Here is a 22,104-nt window from a genome sequence, read left to right as displayed (position 1 = left end):
TACTGTTTACATCTATTACTGCACAGAACACTACTGTTTACATCTGTTACTGCACAGAACGCTACTGTTTACATCTGTTACTGCACAGAACACTACTGTTTACATCTATTACTGCACAGAACACTACTGTTTACATCTGTTACTGCACAGAACACTACTGTTTACATCTATTACTGCACAGAACACTACTGTTTACATCTGTTACTGCACAGAACGCTACTGTTTACATCTGTTACTGCACAGAACACTACTGTTTACATCTGTTACTGCACAGAACACTACTGTTTACATCTGTTACTGCACAGATCTCTACTGTTTACATCTGTTACTGCACAGAACACTACTGTTTACATCTGTTACTGCACAGAGCACTACTGTTTACATCTGTTACTGCACAGAACACTACTGTTTACATCTATTACTGCACAGAACACTACTGTTTACATCTGTTACTGCACAGAACACTACTGTTTACATCTGTTACTGCACAGAGCACTACTGTTTACATCTGTTACTGCACAGAACACTACTGTTTACATCTATTACTGCACAGAACACTACTGTTTACATCTGTTACTGCACAGAACGCTACTGTTTACATCTGTTACTTGCAACATGCACTTTATGAATGGCGGCTCTACATACTTGAACATATGCACATGGAACTTTAATTTTCTTTCAACTTTGCACATAAAACTGTACTTTTTATGTGTTATTCTAATATTTTGTATTTTTCTATTTTTTTTATTCTAAGATCATATTTCAATATTCAATATTTTATTTGGTGAATGGAGAAACAGCAGAGTAAGAATTTCATTGTACAGTGTACCTGCCTGTTCCTGCATGGCATATGACTATAAAACTCTGGAATCTTGAATCTTGAGTGCTGTCTAATAAAGCAATAAGCCAAGAGAGGCTGTTTTTATAAAATGGCAGCCAACATGAAATACGATACAGTACACAATGTTCAGAAAATAATGTGACTTATTGTTGATAATAATTAACATAAATGTGTATTCTGCCAGAAATATAGTTGCTTTAGAGTATAGTATCATTGCCAAGCAACCACTGCATGAGGAGAATGTTTGGTCACCCATCGCTGTATATTGTGGTCATTTCATGATTTTTACTTTTTTTTTTTTTTTGCTTTTTGTCATATAACAATGAACATATGATAAGACAGCACTTTTTGTCACCAAATTAACACCACAAGTCTTATTTAGCATTAATCCAGTGGTGCCCTCCATGCGTGCTGGGGCTCAGTCCCAAATGGCTTCCTGGTCCCTATGTAGTGCACTAAGTTGGAATAAATACTGGATCCTGAACCCCAACAGTGCAAAATATAGCTAACAAATAGTCATTTGGTACTTGGCCACATCCATACTCAATAAATGATGCAATATTTCACTGCAGAGGCAAGAATTTCTAAACTTCAACAGCACACTATTCAGAGAATACAGAGCTGTTTGGGATGCAGCCTGACTTTGACGTGACTTCTGACTGAAACACGGACATTTGAAACATGTAAGTCATTCAAGTGACATTGTTTAGACTTTTATAGTGCAGTTTAACAGTTAATCATATCGTAAGTGCTTCAATTCAAGCCTGTGATAACAATGACGAACTGTTTAGCCTGTTAGCTATCTTTTAGCCAGTTAGCTAGCTGACCAGCCTAGTTCTAGTTAAGAACATAAGTTGTAAGTCTCTCAGTTTAAACAAAAAACAGGTTTTACTTAATGTACTCGGTGGTCCATGTGAGCAGCATGAGAGCTGAGGACTATTCTATTCACAGCATAAGTGTTTTTTTTTGTGCTGTGACACAGTAATGTGTGGACTTCACAGTGGCTTCAAACATGGCTCAGGCAATCAGATTTTAGGCCCTGAACTGTCTGTTTTATAATACGCAGTCCAACATGATGATCCAAAATGTCCAATTTTAGTTCAACTGGGTAGCAAACTGGTGGCTATGAAGGCCACGTGACTTAGACTTTTTTCATACTTCATTCACTCACAATTCAGTGACGCCTTGTGCCCTGTGGATGGGAAAATGGTCAGAGATTAATCCATAAGGAGATAAATATTTATTTACAGGATACAAGTGATCAGTCAGAACTCTTTCCTGTAAGGGGACAAGTGGACCCAAACCATGAGGGCGAAACATACCCCCGCAGTACAACAGAGCCATCCTACTGTAGGGGTCAAGCATTCAGGCCTGTACTGTTATCTTGGTATGTTCACTCTCCCACTTGTGGAAACTGCTAAAAAACGACTCATCGGACCGTTTTACTTATTCCCACATCTCTGTAGACAAATGCCGATGGTTTTTGCACCACTACACTGAGGTGCTTATGCACTGCAACGCTACCCTAATTTCTACCATAGTTATAGTCTTATCTTGCCTCCAACCACAACTTCTGCCTCAGATCCCACCGATCTAAATGCATATGACATTTTAGTCACTAGTCCTACTGAAACTCTAGCCATTTGAGCAGTCTTTGCGACTAAAGCTCCTGCCGTCCGTGCCTCAATAAAGAATCGTCCTCAAAGTCACTAAGATCTTTTCCTCTTGACCCAAAACTGAAGTCAAAACTGGATCTGCTTAGATTTTGTATACACGCCACAGGGTGTGGTGGGATGTTAACTGCTTAAACGTGTCATGTAGTATACCCGTCTGTTTTCTCATTCACTCAGGCCCATCTATGTTTGCTTATATACATTTCTAATTCAGTCCAAATAATGCTGTAACTTGGAAAGTGAGGCAGTGGCTAAGTGAATTTTACTTCATGGCATTATCAATGAAATCTCTGACATTTTGAAATGTCAAACCAGATAAACTCTTCAGATAACACACCACACTCTTGAAGTCTTCCACTTTTGAGAAGAACTAGCTAATCCCATGCCCTTCCACAGACATTGCTAAGCACAGCTGCTTTGGACACATCTCAAACCTCTGCACCATCTTCAAACTAGCTTAAAAGAGGTTTTAGCTAAATGGTGAAGTAATCCTTCAAAGCGACCAATAGATATAAGGTGATACTGAAGCTATAAGTCATCTGCTGGTAATCAGTATGTCAATAAAGAGGGAAGAGCTAGTACTTCAAGAAGCTAGTATCGACAAGATCAGTCATCATCAGTTTCAGTGACTGCATCTGATATAACTGCACTGCGGAATTGAATAGATGGGCCATGACTGGACACACACACCACCAGCACAGAAAAAAATGAAACGTCTAAGCAATAAGCCACCCCATACAAGCTTAAAAATAAAGGTTCCTAAATAGTTCTTGGCTTGGTAGTAGAGATCTAGGGGGAAAAAAAAAACATATGTAGAAAAAAAGTATGTATATAATCTTATAACACTACATAGAGGCTTTTTATATTCAGAGAACATTATTTACTCTCACAGCATTTACAAATAGCTGCTTTTGGAAGAAAACTATTTCCATTTTTGTTGTTTTTCAGTTTTTGACATAAAAATGCCTGTTGCCCTTTATATTGTGTGGAAATGTTGGGAAGAATGGACCAAAAGTACTGACCCAAAATTACTTGGAAAAAAAATTCTAGTTCCATTGACTTACATTAAAAGTAAAGTATGTTGTTTCCTTCTGTAAACTTATCATTTTGGAGATACGAGGTTTTCTAACAACAACAGCGAAATACAGTTCCTTAAAGTAACACAGGGATTCAGGAACCATTCAGATTTCAGGGTTGCTTAACTGCAGCAGCTAAAAATTATAATAAAAAAAGTTAAAAACAATTAAAATACGATAACGTTCTACATCTGCCTGTTTAATACTGTATTTTTAGCTTTTATTTATGCATTTTAAAAAGTCAGTAGCTTTGCTCTGTTTAAGTTAACAATGTAATTTCTTTAAAGTGAGCTGAATCACTTCCCTCTCTCAGCGCTGACTGGGTGCATTACTAAACGCAGGCAGGCTGAGGTGCAAAGAGGGACAGTGTGTGCAGAGCTGTAGGCCATTTCTGAGGACCACAGCAGCCTGATACTGATGACTTTTCTATCTGATACAATTGGTTACCACAATACACACCAACAACCTGACTGGACCTCACTCAACTCATCTGCAATGCTTGTCCAGAAGGAGAGAGAGTAATCCAGCAGTGCACCAGCAGTTTGACGTCGGTTATGTGTGTATATTGTCCTTTCTTGCCACACTGTGGTCTGTCATGACATGATCTGATTCTATCAAAATATTTAAATGAAAAAAGGCAAATCATTTTGCATGACAACATATATATACTGCTCAAAATTTCAATGCCCAATCATCCCACGTCCCACAAGGAACACGGCAAGTATGGAAAATCTAACCATCCCTGCATTTGTTGGAATCCTACCACGTTGCTGTAGTGGTCTCTAAGACTTTCCGGTTTAAAGACCAGAAAGAAGGAAAGAAGGAATCACGATCTCTAATGTTACCGTATAATTACATGTCGTAGGCAAGCGAAATTAAACAGGCTTCATGTTGAACAACACAAGGTTTATTTATCAAAATTCAAGGGTTCTAGATGTTATAACTGATTTCACAGCTTCACAAATGTTCAATATGTGCACCGCCTGTGACACGACACACGTCAAGTTGGTAGTCCAGCTCATGCCTCTTTGAATTTTTTGTGCCATGCTCAAATCTGCTTTCCAGTTGGTGGATTTTTATTTAATTTTCTCTCAAGTGCATGCTGCACTGTAAGGGGGAGCGAGGAGGCGGACGCACACGCTGAGATAAGCGAGATTTATTACGGGCAAATCCAGGGTCGTGGTCAGAACAGTCCAGGGTCAATGAGCCGACACGTACAGAGTTAGGGTATGACATGACAAAGACTAGAATCAACACAAACAAAGACCAGGTACAATGAAACAATGATACAAAGACTGGCAAACGCAAGGGGCAAACACAGGGCTTAAATACACGGAACAATGAGGGACAGGTGAAAACAATCAGGGGCAGAGTTACAAACCAAAACAAGAACACATGGACAGGACTGGGAGGGGCCAACCGTGACATGCACACTCTTGTTTCACTGTGTTTGCGCATGTTCTAACACACAAAATGCCTTTTCGTTTCTAGTGAACGCCATTCCTCAACCTGAAAAAACATTCAAAATTACACTTGGTTTGTTTTTACACATTATTTTAAAATTTGAGATCATTTGAGGGACAATAATCTATGTTATTAGACTACAAAATTATGCCAATTTTTGGGACACTGTACTTGTGCTGAAATAACATAAGAAATAAGAATAGAATTCAAGAAAAGAAATTTTTTAACTACCGACAGAGATAAGACGCACATTTATGCTAGGCTAGACTGGTTGTGATCATCAGTCTATAGCTCAGCGGCTAGGCTGGCAGTCAGGACTGGACTCCACCAACTCCACCAAAGTTAAAAATTCACTAAACAAGTGTGCAATTTAAGATTGTGGCTTACATGCTGTGCCCACTACTCTACCTTATACGGGCTAGTTTCTGACCACAGGCTCACTGTTTGACTGGTTATTACTGCTGTGAGGAATTTGACTGCATTCAGCCACAATTAGTGATGTCAGATTGAACGGAGCTCCATCACACAAACACAGTTCCACAGCTCAATGCTTGGCAATAGAAATGCTGATCCTGGGCTCCTGTGTGGCTCCTCCAAAGCAATCCATTCCATTGGAAAAGCTTTTTTATGGAGATATTATGAGCAGGGTGTGTAATTGAATACCTGTGCCAATGATAGAAGCACCTTAAAGCAGCTGAATTCACTAATTAGAAATGAGTCTACATACTTTTGGGCATACAGTCATATGCTCAACATCATAGTAGTTAAATTGCCAAGTCATTTACTCCAAAAGTCCCTGCTCTTTACTGACTCTAAAGCACACAAAGTCTTAGCAGTTTTTTAAAGTGTTAGTGTTTTCTGACCTAAACATTTGTTAACTTTTAGATCAGATTAAAAGAAGACATATCTTTGTAGAGGATGAAATATCACCCAAACACTTGCTGTGATATGGCGGAGGATATTTTCGGGAAAGTCTGCCTGTTCTGCTCCCTTAGCCCCAAGCCATAAACTCAACAAACGTCTTTTATTTAGGTGTTGTTTCCTGGCACAGCAGAGCGTGAGGTTTGTGTACAGTGGTCTCACACTGCGAAAATTAAACATGGCTTGTGTACCACCCCAGGAAATACAGTGCTAGTGGTATATATACTTGTCATCCAAAATCTGCCTCTCTCTCTCTCTCTCTCTCTCTCTCTCTCTCTCTTCCACACACACACACACACACACACACACACACACACACACACACAGTTTTCTATACAATGGCACTGCATGAGGGGTGAAATAGTATATAGTACATTACATATGTATTTTTATTGTGCGTATGTGTGTATGTGTGTGTGTGTATGTGTGTGTATGTATGTGTATATATATGTGTGTATGTGTGTGCGTGCGCATGTGTGTGCGTATATGTGTGTGTGTATGTGTGTGTTTGTGTGTGTGTGTGTGTGTGCGCATGTGTGTGCGTATATGTGTGTGTATGTGTGTGTTTGTGTGTGTGTGTGTGTGTTTGTGTAATAATAGTGTGTCTCATATATACATTTCTAGTCAAAATGGCCAAAAGTCAGTTATTTTTCAGGAGATTTTTCTGAGGATATTAACTATAAGATAATCTACTTGCATAAGGAAGGAGAAAGTTAAAGGAAGACAAGTGAGAAAAAGACAGGAGTTTCCAAAATTGGAGTTTGGAAAAAGATAAAGAGCTTTGGAAAAGATACAAAAACATGACTCCTAACAACCCAGCAGACCACCATTACCCCACCCCCATCAGTACTTCAAGTACTTTGAGAGAGAGGAGAAAATCAACTCTTGCTTCAGATCTGAAATAACCCACCGGCGTTTCTGTCCATCCTTCCACTGTAAGAAGACAACTCAGCGCTACGGGTCTGAAAGGATGTATGTGTAGCTGTCAAGAAGGTGATAAAGTCTTAAAAAAAAGTATAAAAGTATGGAAGAAGCTGGTGGTCTCAAAAGAATGAACTGACCACCCCAGCATCCAGACCTCAACATCACTGACTGCGTCTGGGATTACTAGGACTGTGAGAACCAGTGCATTTTTGTCCTGGAAATGCTCACAAATAGATCTTCAAACCTCATGCGAGGGAGTTGATGTGCATTTCAGATACACAGGACACTTTCAGAACACAGGATTTCAGAGCACAGGAAAGGCACACTGCAACTTCTCTGACAGGAAGACTTTTTTAAGCCAGACGCAGTCGACAAATGGCTGACTAGAAGAGAAGTGACTGGAGGTGAAATTCATTGCCTTTTTATTTGATCTCTATTCAGCACTAGTTTATTGACATCCTGACAAACTGTACTGCCATATCAGAGGCATAAAATGTAGCACTGTAGCCTTATAAAGGTTAGTTAGAAAGGTTAACTCACAATTTTGGCAGTTTCCACCATTTTTTTTGCTGACCTTAATCCCTGAAATGTAGGAGAATAAAGAAAGCAAAAGACATCTTTAGTCTGAAAATATTAGTAAGACTCTCCCTGGATTTATATCTTGTAGCTATTTTTGGGTAACACTTTACATCAACTCTGCTATATAACATTGACACAATCATGCCATAAACATGACATGGCAGATGTCATATTCCAGTGAAGTTGGGATGTTGTGTAAAACATAAATAAAAACAGAATACAATGATTTGCAAATCCTTTTCAACCTATATTCAACTGAATACACTACAAAAACAAGATATTTAATGTTGAAATGGATAAACTTTATTGTTTTTTGCAAATATTCACTCATTTTGAATTTGATGCCTGCAACACGTTCCAAAGAAGTTAGGACAGGGGCAACAAAAGACTGGGAAAGTTGAGGAATGCTCAAAAAAACCCTGTTTGGAACATTCCACAGGTGAGCAGGTCAATTGGAAACAGGTGAGTGTCATGATTGGGTATAAAGGGAGCAGCTCTGAAAGGCTCAGTCATTCACAAGCAAGGACGGGGCGAGGTTCACCACTTTGTGAACAACTGCGTGAGCAAATAGTCCAACAGTTTAAGAACGTTTCTCAACGTGCAACTGCAAGGAATTTAGGGATTTCATCATCTACAGTCCATAATGATGGTATGGGGGGCTGTTAGTACCCATGGCGTGGGTAACTTGCACATCTGTGAAGGCACCATTAATGCTGAAACGTACATACAGGTTTTGGAGCAACATCTGCTGCCATCCAAGCAACGTCTTTTTCAGGGACGTCCTGCTTATTTCAGCAAGACAACGCCAAGACACATTCTGCACGTGTTACAACAGTGTGGCTTCATAGTAAAAGAGTGCGGGTACTAGACTGACCTGTCTGCAGTCCAGACCTGTCTCCCATTGAAAATGTGTGGCGCATATGAAGCACAAAATACGACAACGGAGACCCCGGACTGCTGAGCAACTGAAGTTGTACATCAAGCAAGAATGGGAAAGAATTCCACCTACAAAGCTTCAACAATTAGTGTCCTCAGTTCCCAAACGCTTATTGAGTGTTGTTAAAAGGAAAGGTGATGTAACACAGTGGTAAACACGCTCCTGTCCCAACTTCTTTGGAATGTGTTGCAGGCATCAAATTCAAAATGAGTGAATATTTGCAAAAAACAATAAAGTTTATCCGTTTGAACATTAAATATCTCGTCTTTGTAGTGAATTCAATTGAATAGAGGTTGAAAAGGATTTGCAAATCATTGTATTCTGTTTTTATTTATGTTTTACACAATTTCCCAACTTCACTGGAATTGTATTGTATAATATTGCTGTGTTTTATGGCACCTTATATCACATTAACATCACAAGTTAGCCAGTAAAATGTTTTGACATCTGTCATAATATTTACCAGTATAAGCAAATTGATACTGTTTAATTACTGGGCATAATATGTCATGAAAACCCAAGACCGCATATAATATCTGCCATGCCATGTTCATATCATTGTTATGTGGCAGGGTTCAAGTAAAGCATTACCCAATTTTGGTATAAAATTTATACCATCAAGTAACGATGGCAAAGCATCAAAATTTCATAGAGACATCAGCAGCAACTGATTTCATCCATCATTTTTAGCCAGACCATAAGACTCAGTCTTTTCTTCTATGAAATGCTAGTCAACTGTGAATATATGGTGTTTCACCTGCTAATTTTCTTGATCACTCTTTTCTTTATAATTTCGATCAGTGAGTTAAGAGTCACACTAATGCTTGCCTGGTGGTATTCATTAGCCTACAGATTAGTTGCCAGGCTAGCAATCAGGATTAGTTAACACTACAAGGATAGCACTTTTAGTACTTTCAAGGCTGACATGAAGCTTCTGGTAATGTTGGTATTCACTGTGAGCATCTGACCTCATGTTGAGTTAAAAATTAACATATTTAACAGCAGTTTTGCTTAGTTTAGACAGAAGTCCTCACAATTAATATTGTTCTGTACTTTATCTCAGCAATACATCTTAAGTTGAGCTATATCGAATAAAAAATGTATAAAGGAGTAAGATAACTGAAATAAAAGGTGTAGAAATAGGTTGAATAATTGAATAATATTCTTAGACCAACCTGATTATGAGAAACGCTAGATATATTGCCCACATTTCAAATTTCACTAGCTGAGAAATTCATGTACGGCCATATTTCTCTCCACTTTAACCTGCACTCATTCATCAATGCAAGAAATCATCAGCACAGCAGGGGCTTCACATACAGCTCAGTAACATAATGTGAATCATGAGAGAAGCTAATCACTTCAGTGTCCATGTTGGCAAAACAGAGAGACCTTAAAGTGACACATTAGCCAAAATGAGACCACTGCTACATCTATTGTAAAAAATACCTATTCACGTCAGTGCCTGGTTGAAAGATACTGAAACTTTTGGTCTGAAGACGTATCTTGAAAGTGGAATGGTCGTGTTTATTAGGAGTCAAGGCTGTCTGACACCACAGTGATTCCCAATTGTCTCCTTAACGCATGGTGGGTATTGTAGTGAGAAAACACAGATGAACATGACGAACACGAAAACAACATAAAATCGAGAATTCTGTCAAAGTGACGAGGATGAGGGATGTGTTGTGCAAAAAAACATAACATTACACAACAAACAACGCACTGAAGTCCATTTTCAGGTTGGAATGTCCCTTTGAAATATCATGGAATGCATTTCACCAGACAAAAAATGCTCCAAAATGAAAAAAAGGCAGCGTCAAATCACATAGTTAAAGATATTCAGGAAAGTGCTTGATGAAAAGATCATAAAACTCCCCAGCTGCCACCTCTTACTGCGCTTACAAGTGAATAAGTAAACAAATAAACATCATTAAAAAAGCAAGCTTGCATACTGTCAGTAAATGTTCACCAGCATTTGAATAAAAGCACGTTATGCATCATCTTCTAAAGGTACGCGTCAGCCAGGCTGCCTCAGTTAAGATGTTACTCGCTTAAAGACAGAAGACTGAACAAGTTAACAAATCTGTCATGTCTGTTAGCGGGAATGTAGTTGTTATTCAAATTAATGAGTACAAATTTACATTGTGCTAATAAGGTGGGATTTCAGACATGTTTCTTCATGCAATGTTTCTTTCCAGGCAGATCATCTTTTAGACTGTTTACAAGAACGTTTTAATCCCCGGCACTGTGTTTGAAGAGCTAATGAGGAATACCTGCGTAGGATGAAATGTGCACATTAACTGGCAGTAACGTGCTGGCTTCCAAAGTTTTAAACGAACCAAAAAAATGCACTAACATGTTTGTTTATTTATTTACTTTGAAGTTGAATGAGAATTACTTAAAATTATGCTCACACAAGCATGACTGAAAGAATTCAAACAAGCCACTGTTACCATCATACCACAATTCAGATCATTTGATTTAGGTGTCACAACAGCCCCTAGGAGATATTTCAGAGAACACTATATAGAAGATAATCCTCCCGCATAAGAAAAGAGAGAGTCCAATACTGAGAGTCGAAAAAGGACTAAAAGCTTTTAAAACATTACAGGTTACGTAAGCAACTCACTGAAAATTGAGTTTCATGTAAGGTTTGGGCACCTGAAGTTGCGTGAAAGTTTCACATGTAAAGCAAGACTACAGACTAAACTTCAGATTAAAAAGTTGTTTTTTTTTGTAAAAAAAACAAAATGCCTGCTGAGACACTTGCATTACACTTCTAAATGCAGTATTTAGTCAGTCTCCCAATTCTATCTCTCTACACCGTCTCTAAAACTGCCAGTTGTTCATAAGTAATAAGAAGTCCTCGCTTAAATGCAGGCAAGAAAAAGTGCTATTGCATTGATTCAGCCTTGCGAATCATGAATATTGATCTCTCCCTCAAGACTGAAACTGAATACAGAATATAACTTTTCCATTCCTGCACTGGAGGGTGGGGAAGTGGCGCTGAAATAAGAAATAGCTTTTCCTTTGAAAGTCCCTCTGCAATAGCTGGCCTACCATGACAGCCACTGATCTGTAAAGGCCTTCGCCTTGAGCTGGGTTAAAAAAAAAAATCAACAGAAAGTCTATCAATTCCTGTCTAGTTAGCCTTTTTAACAATAGAATCGCCTTCCTTTTGCTTCCAATATGGAATATATAATAAGAGCCGAGGAAGAGAAATCATTACTGCTGTATTACAGGTTGGTACCACGGCAGAGACACTGATTTATGCTGGGAGGCATGCAAATGTGAAAGTTTCTGATAATCGATTACGTCCATGGCTGTGAAGCACAGTCATCGAATCAATCTGGTTACTGGGTTTAATCAGCTATGTGATATGAATTAAACATCTGTATGTGTATGCATTAGTGACATTAGATATGCGCTTCTCGGAGTGGAAACGTCTCGCAGTTTCTCCGGATTTGTAGATCTTCTGACTTGTTTCCATGAAAAGCTAAGAAAATTGACAACAGTGTTAGTCAATAATTACTGATCTTTCAACAAATTCAGAACCTGCCACTAGCGTCACCCAGTGCAATCAAAATGAGATTTTTATGAATTTTACTCAAGGTTAGGTCTGAAGTGAGGTAGAATTTAAAGTGACTGGCTGACTAGTGATCTAGAATTATTGGAAGTTTGCAAGTGCAGTCTTTGAAGGACCCTGCACAGCCTTATTGTGGCTCCAAGATGTATAATTAGCCTGTCCTTTACCAAGGGCAAAGTTTTTCATGTCAAAACCCACATGTAGAGGAAGCGTTTGTCACAACGTAGTCTTTATACTGAGTAAAACAATTGTGATAAAAGAATAAAACAAGCATTGGCCTACACCAGGGGTCGGCAACCCACATGTTAGGCAGAGTCATTTGGTCCTTTCAATAAAAATCCAACCACTGTGAGAGCCACAACATTTTTATATCCGTTTTACCATCATTACTCAAGTCAAGAGTCGGGTCAAGAGGCTTTTATTGTTATTCCATCTATGTACAAGTACAGTGGAGGGCAAAGATATTAAACATGCTGTGATCTGTGAACCATGCAGTCAGATAACATACATAAACACAGACGTAACTGAGGTAGTAAAACCTGAGGAAACAGTGTAACAGTGTAAACACAGTGTTAGCAACAATGTTCCAGATAGTGCAGGTAGAGCATCAAAAGCGGTATATGTGTGTGAGTGTGGAGTATGCGTGTGAGGGGGGCTTTCAGATCAGTCCTTGTGTGTTTAAAAGCCTGATTGCTGTATGTCTCAGTATGTGCTGATGTACAGTTAGTTAGTTAGTACAAGTACAAGCGAACAGTATAATATAAACGAAAGCACAGACTTACTCTCATCTGCTTTAAGCTTTTGCTCAGCATCTCCAGCAGGAGACTTTTCCTCGGCAGTAGAATAGTTTCTTGTAAAATGTCTTTCAACGTTAGACTTTTTTCAAAGTTGAAGTCAGCTTTTCACCTGCCTGCATCATGCTCGAAATTTTCCGCTCCACCTTAAATAGGAATGTAACTGCTGCACCATTTAAGGTGGAACAAGAAAATTCAAACAAGAAACTGACTTCAGCCTCACCACTTTTTAGAGTTTAACTGTTTCTCATCACAAATTCAATGCATGAAGAAACCAGCTGAGCACTTATAAGCACAAATGTGTCCATTTGTCTCCAAATTTTCAATGTTTATCTAAAACATTTGGCTGACGCTCTTATCCAGAGCGACGTACAATTTGATCATTTTACACAGGTAGGCCAAGGTGGTGTTAGGAGTCTTGCCCAAGGACCCTTATTGGTATAGTGTAGGGTGCTTGCCCTGGTCGGGGATTGAACCCCAGTCTAGAGCGTAGAAGGCAAAGGTGTTAACCACTACACTAACCAACCAAACCTTTCTCTTTGCCATTTCATTGGCTACTAGCTAGACAAGGCTGTTGTCTGCATTGCTGTGGCGACAAGTAATCTGTGCACCAACCTTTAGGGCTAAACGGTAAATTAGCAGTTATACATTAACTCCAGTGTTTAAGACCATTTATTTATTAAAACTGTTAAAATGATCAGCACAAATTAGGCTAAAGGAAGCCTGTTTTATTCCAGATTTGATTCGGTACAGTGGCAAATCAGGACATTTGTGTATCAATAGTTGCTGTTGAAAAACAGGAACATTTTGTACTTTGTACTTTTTCTTGCATTTTGTACTTCTGCACTAGTAATATGTGCCTTGTGGGCTTGTGGCAAACAACAGAAAAACAGACTTTGGACACAACCCATAAGCCCCCACACTGCAACCCCCACTTTGAAAGCTATTACATATACGACTGACTACTCTTACAGAAGTTGTGTCCCAGTTCCTTGAGATGAAGAGGTAGATGCCCAATCTGCACTCAGGATTAATTGGGGCTCCCTGTCTGTAAATTGCCCATACAGTACTATCCCCAGACCAAAAAAGGCAAAAGCAGGTATGCCTGCTTTGATATAGGTACTGAACAACTTTTTGCTTTTCATCCTTATGGAGTGCTGCAGTGGAAGGGCTTGACAAAAATCAATGTGATTGACCAATGCATTTCAGAAGCCTTTCATCTTTACTGGAGGACATTAAACTTCCCTGCCCACACCCATAGCACTCCATGAACAGTCTAGTAATGGGCCGTAACGTTGCAGCCAATTGCAAGCGCCTCCATCTGTAAATCAGAGTAGCTTCGCTGCATGCAAGCACTCTCCACCGCAAGACGGCATGTTCTGCTCAGAGAATTCCATTCACCTACGCCGTCATTTTGTATCGACCGAGACTTGCGAGGAGAAGCAAGCATCCGACGCAATAGCCAGGATCCAACGAGAGCTTAGTCCAAATAAACAATGACAACCCCCCTCAAATTAATAATACATCCACCTGACTGCTTCGAGTGTTTTGACATATTCATTGAGGTGAGAGCTGTTGCAGCAGAAAAGTTTTGCTGCAGTTCACGGGGGCCGAGATTAATGGCCTCAGCCCAGAGAGTGGAATCTGCAGCCCACACACATGGCACTCCACTCTGTGTACAAGTGTTCAGAATGTGCTGAGAAAGTGCCATATTACGCCAGCTACAAGACGCTACAGCAGGGACTCACGTGGACATCATATGTACAGTATATACAATGGTTGTCAAAAGTCTGGGGACACTTCAGCATAGCAGGACATTATAATATCCTTTTATGGTTCTTCTTAAGGCTTATCAGGCTAGTAACTGGTATTTAACAGCTCATTATACTTTATTACGCAATTACTAGGGTGAAATACATTTGTCAGAGCACTATTGCTACAAAATCGAACATATTAGGCACTGAATACCAGCAATTTTTATATCTAAATTTCATACTGGCTGCTTATTACTACTTTCCTGAACAGTAACTACTATAAAGCAATGCATAATATATATCATAATCTTTTATACAAGATTTTAGTTGTCCGTTATTACGCCTTTATAACGCCTTATCAAGCCAATAACTGGTAAATGACTGGCTGTTAATTACTACATTAATATGCATTAACATTAATGTTAACACCTCTTTAATGCATGTTTTCATTACTTCAGAATATAATGCCAATGTTCTAGAGATTTATTGGTTTTAATCAAAAACATTAAAATTAAAGGACACAGAAATGCACACCCAAAAAAAAAGATTATGTATAATACCCAAACAGAAGTGTTCTAAAAAAGCTTAATTCACCATAGTTACTGCATAATATTGTAGTAATAAGCAGCAGTTAATCAGCAGGTATTGGCTTGATATGTGATTTACAAGCTATTGGCTCGATTAACCTTATTAACAGAATAATAAGGGGCAGCTAAAATCTTGTGTAAATGATAATGATGTATGATATACAAGTAGAAGGGCTCTCATTTTGCAGCTGTAGCCAATCAGCAGCCTGTCCATGTTGTCCACCCTCACACACACACACACACACACACACACACACACACACACACACACACACACACACCATACACATGCACACAGACAAACACACACTAACAGCAGGCCATGTAGGAGGAGAACAGAGTGAAAGGACACAGCACCTCCATACTTTAATACAAATGTAATATAAATGTTTGGGGGGTAATATAAATGTTTGGGGGGTGAACCGTGTGAAGTCATTGAAAATGTGTTTGTGTTATTCACAGAAAATGAGCAAAAGCCAAGGAACACCACACACGGGTTAAGAAGAAATTTCTTCTTTAGAACAGTTGGTGAATGAGGCCCTTTGATTGGAGATGCAAAAAATGTATAAATAAGTTATTAGAAAGAACTCATATTCCTGCTGGTGCTACACACACTAGATGTAAATAGAACAGAATGTATCTTTACAAGGCAGTAAACCTTTAAGCCCCAAAGCTCCTCCTCTCCTCCGCCAGGGCTCGTCTTAAAGCTGCTAGCGTGGCCTCTTTTCATCAGCAAGGTTAAATGGCGGAGTCTGAGAGCATGTGTACGAATTAGCAACGGACAAACGTGACAGCTGCGAAGGACGATATGAGTTGACAAAAAAGGCCAAGGGGAAATGGGGGAGGTCGGGAGCTTGCGATGGAGGTGAGAGGTGCTTCGTTAACTACACTCCCAGCACGGCATCTTGCAGCATGCCTTCTAATTGCCACTTTCACCTTTTCATGTCGGAAACGTTTGTTGCGGTTGTACATGCTAAGGGACCTCGCCTGCTTTTCATCTCTGTGAATTCGACTAACTAACCCCTCGCCATGAACCCCCACGTCCCACCTTACCTGACCTACCCCCTCCGCTAACGGCCTTGTCAAGGCTCACTGGGCCGCCCACACTAACCACACTTCTCCCAGAGGCCCCTGAAGACAATGACAGCCTCCGGGCTGTCTCAGCAACCCCCTCCCGTTCGCCCCCCCCAACCCACACACCCAGCCGCTTGCTTGCTCCCCTCTGTGGGGCTGCCTCTGCGCCGCTTAATTGCTGTCTTCTGTCATCTAGCGGGGGAACAATTGACCTGCATCATAGGCATCTTGGCCAAAGTGAGAAAAGAGTGCTTCAAATTAAAATGTCAGCTGCTGCTGCTGCAGTCCGGCAGGTACAGGGATAATGAAACGTGTAGATGTGGGCAGGTGACAGCATGTTAATGTACGTCACAATCGGTCCTGCCCGTATGTGTGGGACATGTACATGACATGACAGCAGCGCGTTAGAGAGATTAAAAGATCAAATGCATCATCAGGAGATCAACTATATACTCCAGAGATCAAGCATGTTGTCAAGAGATCAAATGTGCCATCAAGAGATCTGTCATCAAGACACTCATCATCAAAGACTGTGACCTACAGCCCTGGATATTGTCAAGAGATAAAGTGCATATCAAGAGATCAAATATTCTAAAAAATAAAATAAAATATACAGAGTGCTACCTGCAGAATAGGTATTGTGGTAAATGCGCTCTATGAAATGTGGATCAAAACCTAAACAAAAGGTACAATTAAAAAGAGCTGTAGATGGACTTTTTGTCCAAATCAAATATACTGTCTACAGATCAACTAAGTTGCCTAGAGGTCAAATAGGCTGTCAAGAGATCCACTAAACTGTCAAGAGACTAAGTACACTATCAATAGTTCAACTATGCTGTCAAGAGATCAATCTTGGTATTGGTGAAGAAATCAAATATTTTGTGAAGAGATCAGGCATGCTGTCAATAGATCCTCTATGCTGTCAAGAGATCACTTCTGCTTTTAAGAGATTGTCTACCAACTGCTACCAAGAGCAGACGTTTGCTGGCAAGATGTCAAGTATATCAATATATCATTGAAAGGTCAAATATTTTGTTAAGAGATCAACCACGCCGCCCACAGAACATCTGTGCCATTAAGAGATGAAGTACGCTGTCAAAAGATCCGCTATACTTTCATAAGATCAAGTACACCACCTATAGATCCACTATGCTGTCAAGAGGTTAACTATACAGTCAATAGATCAAGTACGCTGTCAACAGATGCCCTTTGCTGCCAAGACATTTAAATATTCTGTCAAGAGGTCAAGTTTATCATAAATGGATTAAATGTTTCATGAAGAGGTCAAGTACACCCTTAAGAGATCTAATATATCATTAGCACGTCAAATATCTTGACAAAAATCACGTTGTGAAGAGATCAAATATGTCAAGAGATCAGATTTGCCGTTCAGAGATCAAGAAGATATTAGGACAAGAAATCAAATATATCATCAAGAGGTCAAATAAGTCAGTAATCACCTTTAGAGATGGCAAAGATGTCTCGGCTTCTGCTCCCACAGCAGTGCAGCTTCAACATCCACAAATAGCTCGCAAAACAGTGTTGAGTCCATCATAGTGAGCGAGCAGATCTACAGGGAAAGAAGGAAAAAAGAGCATATGCTGTACTTCCCATGTTCTGCTATTTAACACATATATATTTATATATTTAACACAATTAGTCCACCAGATCAGACCAGACAATCTCAGAAACAGCCTTCTTCACGGTCTGATCTGAGTGCCTGTTTCTCTCATCTGCTACAACATAATTCTCATTTATCAAAGCCACACTATGCAGTGTACCTAGTGGACGGGTTCCCCTTTTAGAGTGTTGGTTCCTCTTAGTGTTTCTTCTTCATGTTCTTAGGGAGATGTCCTTACCACCGTTGTCCTAGGCTGATATATATTGTGGACCTGGATTTCTCTTTGGTCAAGCCTAAACCAGGCACTATACTTGTGGGTGAAACTCTGCTTAGATAGTGCACTCAGTATTGTCATTGGAACAATCAGCTCTGTTAGTAAATGTGAAGTATCTGAGGCATAAACATGTGTTAATGCCAAACATGAGATGAGCTTTTAATGCTGACAGTCATAAATATTGGATAAAGCGCACAACCATACTGGTTATACCCAATCAGAATATACCTTGCTTCATTCCCCAGTGAATTTGCAAGGCTTTGCTAGCTTCAAGGATAGGTAGAATCTAATGCATGCTCTTTGATGTAACAGGCAATATGTACTACAATGAATTCGAGTGCGAGGAACTTCATTAGAGCTAGAGGAAGACAAACGAAACTCCACTTGAACTGAATACTTTGAAAGAGAGCAGTGCAGTAAGGCAGTACATTTTAAGTCTATCACCACTAGCATTTCAAAGCACTCTCAGGAACTGTTTATTGTTTCCAAACACCTAATTTCTCCTCATGACTGAAAAAAAAAATCATTCATATGAGCCAGAGCAAGACGTACTGTATATTTGATTCTCTGCATATGAATTTGTACATCTTTTGGCATTCATTTCAGGGGCACAATGGATGGCATTTTACAGTCTGTTCTGAAACTCACTTGGCCATATGAATCACCAATAGCCACGCCAACTGATACTTTATGATGAGCAATGAGCATGAAATTAATTCAGTCAGTCTGAATTATCACAATGGCTTCAATCAGAGGAAAATGCATTAAGATGGAAAACAGTTATCTCAGGCCACCAATCTATTTGTACAGAATATAACTGCTTGAGATAAATGAACTCCACTAAACTAAATGAGTCCATATAACCAGTCCAGTTAACACCGTCCAGAGGTAAACACTGTTGATTTTACTATGTATGTATTATCGCTCGATCTACTTTCCACCATATACTGCAGACAGTACAGCGCAAATGCTGGAGACCCCCTGTTATTTCTTTCAGTTCCAGCCAAAACGGCAACTGGGTAACACATATTCAACAAAAGACCTCCACAGAAACGTCCACAACTTAATATAATACTGACTGTTTTTTATTAGTGTGTCCACACTTTACCTTCATTCCAGCTTCCAAAAACCACGGTCCAAGCAATCCAAATTAGGAATTTATATTCAAGCGCAAATTTGTCCATTTTCTTTTCTCAGTACTGGCTTTTAAACAGCGGTGACATTCATTCAGACCCACAGCTTTGAGTTGTTTGTGGACTTTTAAGATCTGATGCAAGAGTGGCGCTTGATTTTCTTGCCTCTCTCAAGAATAAAAGTTTTAAGTACTGTTTATCTGTTGTGGACAGTTTTGATGGTGTACCAGGTCTTCTCACTTTATGTCTGGAGCATTTCTTGAACTTCAGTTTTTTTAAACTCCTGTTTTTTATCACATATTTTTCTTTGACTTCCCCTTTCTTATGCAAGTGGATTATCTTCTATGTAGTCTCCTCAGAAAAATCTTCCCAAAAACAACGAATAACTATTATTAAATGGCAGTTTTGATGGTTGGTCTCTGTCTGCACATTGCTTCATAATGCACTCTTCCCTCTGATCATAGTACTGTACATCTACATGTGAAATGTTACCATAAAAACGTAATATCTTTGCTCATCTTGGGCCAGGCAGTTAAGCAGACCATGGTATTTTCCTACTTAAATGTCAGGGGGGCAACCGGCGATTAAAATGTCAGACTAACGCAGAGCCTGAGCTGTGCATCCCCTCAAATGGCTTGCTCTCATGGAAAAAAATACGGTAAAGAACAGGCCCATAAAACCCTGCAGCTGAATGAAAAAGGTATTTTAAGCATGATGAATGTACAACAATACTTCGAAACACGAACGCCTCCACTTCCCTTGCTTTTGAAGACAACTATTCAATGTATGCACATAAAATTCATAGTGGTTGTGCATTTCTGTAAGGTGTCAGCATTTAATATCCACTAATGCACACAAAAAAAAGAAAAAGAGTTTAGTGCTTGGTACAAAGAAATGGAGCAGTTGCTTCCAGCATTCATAGTAATTCCATGTTCGTGGCCCTTGTAATTCCGCAGTCCTGGAACACGGTTCAAAGAGCTTAGCGGGCGGGGGCAGCACGCCTCGCCACTCTCTTAATTGTTAACTTCCTGTTGGGTCTAATCAAACACTTGCAACTGTGACCCCGAGGCTAACGTTGTTTTTTCGTGAGGGGCACATTCTGCTCCTTTAAACAACAAATCCGGGAATGCTTGGGCCGACCTAAACTGGGAGTGATGTACCACACGCAAGGAACAAGTATGGCCTTAGCTGCTAATGACTAATACATGAGTCAAAGCAGTAAAATGCACGAGTGCACACTAATAACTACGCATCAAGCATGTTACATTAGATTGTCATTTACAATGTTCTTGCCTATAGCCTTGGTTTGCTTAATTTACAGTCAAATGTCAAATGTTTACCTGTCAAGTGATGTTTTGTTGACGTTTTGAAGTGTAAATAAGTTAACACAACTTTTAATGGAAACAAAGTTACACGTGCCATTTTTCTACAAATTTTAGTGCCAATTTCAGTTTATTTGCTGAGTTTAACATATTGTAAAATGCGCCATAGACCAAGAAAATATCTTGCAAAATGTTAAATTCAGCAAATAATCAGTAATTGTGCATTATTCCAGTATAGTATTACTTCTATGTTCATTACAGGCTGTGGAACCTAAAGCAACTACTTTAAAGGGCCAATCTAATAATAATAATAATAATAATAATAAATTACATTTATATAGTGCCCTTCACAAACCCAAGGTCGCTTTTCACAGAGCATGATCTAGCCAACCTAGCCAAAACAAAATATGTAACTGTCTCTTTATGTGCTGTAAGAAGGCCCATGGGGGTGCCAAGGTAGTGTCTAAATAGAAATGTTACAGTTTAAATGCTAAACACCACCAGATGAATAACTTCAACAGGGAATAATACTCAATAATACGAATGGACGACACAACAGGAGGGGTTTTTTATTATTTGCTACTTCACTTGCTTCAGTTTTGGAAATTCCCTTTCTTTTTCCCCCTATTTTCTTTTGACAAGTCGATTATCTTACAACCCCATTTCAAATTCACTGCCCCTCCAGGCTAAAGCAGAGACGGACCACATACCAGCATCTGTGATGGTATGTGGGTGCACATGTGTAGTGCACATGGCATGAGTAACGTGCACATCTATGAAGGCACCTTTAATGCTGAACTATATATATATATATATATATATATATATATATATATATATATATATATATATATATATATATATATATATATGTGTGTGTGTGTGTGTACAGATTTTGGAGCAACATATGCTGCCATCCAGATGACATCTTTTTCAAGTAAGGTCTTTACTATTTTAGCAAGACAATGTAAAACCACATTCTGCACATATTACAACAGCCTGGCTCTGTAGTAAAAGAATCCAGGTGCTAAACTAGCCTGCAGTCATCCTGTCACCCACTGAAAACATCTGGCGCATTATTAAACTAAAAATACGACAAAGGAGACCCTGAACAGTTAAGCAGCTGAAATCGTATATCAAGCAACAATGAGCACTTTCAAAACTACAGCAGTGTCTCCTCAGCTTACAGCGTGAGCTGATGGAACACAGTGGTAAACATGCTACTGTCCCAACTTTTTTGAAATGTTGGGGTCCAAAAAAAAAAAAAAAAAAAAAATTTGGTGTCCAAAAGAAAAAAAAAAAGCATATACAGGCATATATTTTAAAAAAGTTTCAACATTTGATATGATGTTTTTGTATTACTTTCTATTAAATATAAGGGTTTTATATGCATTTTGCACAGCATCCCAACATTGGAAAAAGGGTTATACATCTAATCTCCCCAAAAATATTACACACATCTTGCACATGAAGTGATCTATTTGTGTTTCTTGCATGCAACATGTTTACAATTACCTTGTGATTTGTACACGTGCCCTGTTCTT

At 39.2% G+C, this 22,104-nt stretch overlaps 1 long non-coding RNA gene across 1 annotated transcript in view; it reads right to left on the bottom strand.

Moving 5' to 3' along the window:
• Nucleotides 1-17,758, bottom strand: part of LOC108434385 — a 35,901-nt gene extending 18,143 nt beyond the window's left edge. The window contains exon 1 of the long non-coding RNA XR_001858366.2: nt 17,671-17,758. This is a non-coding gene — a long non-coding RNA (uncharacterized LOC108434385). The remainder of the gene's footprint in view (nt 1-17,670) is intronic.
• Between the last annotated feature and the right edge of the window lie 4,346 nt (nt 17,759-22,104).

The sequence above is a fragment of the Pygocentrus nattereri genome, chromosome 22, assembly GCF_015220715.1.
Source record: "Pygocentrus nattereri isolate fPygNat1 chromosome 22, fPygNat1.pri, whole genome shotgun sequence".
Classification (NCBI taxonomy): Eukaryota; Metazoa; Chordata; class Actinopteri; order Characiformes; family Serrasalmidae; genus Pygocentrus; species Pygocentrus nattereri.
This window is presented reverse-complemented; position numbering and strand designations above follow the sequence as displayed.